Genomic DNA, 2,480 nt, shown 5'->3' on the forward strand with positions numbered 1-2,480 from the left:
ACTTTTCAAGAGCTTTGCAGTCTATTCACTAATGAATTCATTTTAACAGGCACCAGCCGTGGTCCTCCCAGTGATGCTGCTGCCACGCTGTTCAGCCACAGCAAGCAGCATTTTGCCATCAGTGCCTGAGCAATTCTTTTGGTTGCAAAGCCCCCAATTTCACCCTAGCTCCCCTGGGAGCATGGTCTGAGCTGAGCTGGCTCCCTGCAGGAGCAAAGACAGAGCGTATGAGAACTGCCAGTCTGCTGTGTGTCCCCCAAAATGCGCCATCGGCAGCTCAGACCAGCCCTGATCAAAATCTCATCAAATCAACCAGCTCTGTGCGCCACAAACACCAGGACAGGGACAGCTCTTCCTCCATATACAAATGTGTGGAGGCCCTTGGTGGAGGGTGGACCTGTGACCCTGTCCTCGGCAGAGGGGACAAGCTCAGAAAAGGGGTGTGACAGACAGTGCGCAATGCTGAGAAACCCATGGGAGATGAAAACATTTGTCCTGCCCCTCTCACCTGAATTTAAGTGAGAAATGCCAAACATTTGTGGGGAAAAAATGAGGCCCATGGGTGCTTTGAAAGTAATTTTCCATACCTGGTATTTAAGAATCTTACCTTCCAAATCATTAATAATAATCTGTGAAGGGAGCCCTATGAACTATGAATTCAGTTCCTGATGAGATGGAATAATTTATTACTTCAATTTCTCTGATTAATGTAAAATGTGTTTCAAATTTGGGCTTTCCTTTAATATTTAAACTTCCCCATGAGAGGAGCTGCAGAAGGGCAGGGTGATTGAGTGACCCCAAACCGATGCGGCATGTTCCCAAAGCAGGGTAAGCTCTGCTACTGGAGCCGATGAGCAATAAAAACCATCATGCACCAGAAAACTCAGCTCAGTTTGGGACCCTGCTCTCCAGAAAGCACGACCCTCGTGCACCAGCCTGCCAGGAAAGGGCAGCGCCCCACAGCTCTGCTCGCTTAGGCCAGGGAAGAGTTTCCTAAAAATGTAACCTGTGATCGGAGTTGCGCATTTTAAATTGTCAAGAACATCTCCCCCTCAAAAAGAGCTAGAAAAAAGCCCAAAGCTGGTGTTATTCAGGGTAAATTGTATGGTAGAGCTTTTTTCCCTAAGAAACCAATTTGTTTTAAACAGGCTTTCTACCATTCTTTTATGTAATTTTTGCAGAGCCAAAGTTAGACAAAACCATGGTGGTCTTTGTCTGGGTCTCACACTGTGTAGGAAACTGCGCTCTCATATTTAGTGTAGCCATTTCCTTAGCTGGTAAAATGCATCACACTTTCTGTGTCTTCCATGGACCATGGCGATGCTACAGAAGCTGAAGGATCCACCTGTGATGGTCTTGGCTTGACCATTCAATTTGTCCCTCTCTGGTTCAAGACATAGGAAAAGGACAATGTTAGCACAGAAGGGTTTACATGCCAAGGAAATGGTGTAATGCACCAGTGCTGGAGTGGAGAACCTTTAAGGACCTGCAGTGATAAAATTCAGAGCCCAGACAAGAGGGAGTCTGTTTCAGAGAGAATTATTTATTAGAAGATAGGAGGCTGTTACGTACAGATTCTGTCCTGCAAAAGTGTCCTGGTCATGGATTTGTCGGGGAGACATTTAAACCTGTTAGAGCTGGCTTTGGTCTCCACACAGAGATACTCAAGACACAGCAGAGCTTTGCCAGACCTGGCTCTCGTGCTGGTGCTCAGCTGGGGAGAGGCCTGGTGTACCACAGCATCCCTGAGCTCATTACACCGTCTTTATCCCACTGGAAAACCTGGCCCGTGGGCTGGAAACCAGCGGTGGGGATGCCAGACGATGCTGCAGAAGGAGCACCGTTCTTCCCTGCGATGACTTGGAGATATTTTCCCCAAGTAGGGAATTGTCTTCCATTGTGCCAGCGATGAACATGGCCGAGCAAGTGGCTACAGAGATACAACCATGCTATGAGGTAGCATGAGATAAATTAAAAGAAAAAAGAAAAAAAAAAAGATGTCCATGATACAGAGAAGAGCTCGTCCCACCCTCCCTCACCCCAAAACCAGGCCAAGCAGGCAACGCCTGAGTCCCCTGCAGAGACCTCCGAGAAAGCAGCTCTGACAGGTGGATCACAAAAAGGCAGCAATTTTGCCTCATAACAGTTGTGCTCCTAGCAGTATTCTGCCCAGTTTCATGGGTGACCTCTTTTGGATTGGCAGGTAGTATTTGCCAGCCTTTCATAACGTCTCTGCACAGCCCCTGTGGTGGCTCAGGGCTTTGCCAAAAGAAGCCCAGGTGAATCAGAAAGCTGCTGTGCTGGCTCTGTACCTCCCGAGCTAACGCTAAGCCTGTGGTACGCTGGACAGAGCATGGGCAGCACTGGTGGAGGGGGCAGGGACAAGAGAAATGGCAGATGAAAGGCATCAGCCATTACATTGGCCAGTGGCCAAGCCTCCTGCAGGCGGGGAGGGGCTCCGCAGGGGGGTAGGGGGTCCC

Source organism: Egretta garzetta, unplaced genomic scaffold, assembly GCF_000687185.1.
Source record: "Egretta garzetta isolate BGI_Z169 unplaced genomic scaffold, ASM68718v1 scaffold220, whole genome shotgun sequence".
Lineage (NCBI taxonomy): Eukaryota > Metazoa > Chordata > Aves > Pelecaniformes > Ardeidae > Egretta > Egretta garzetta.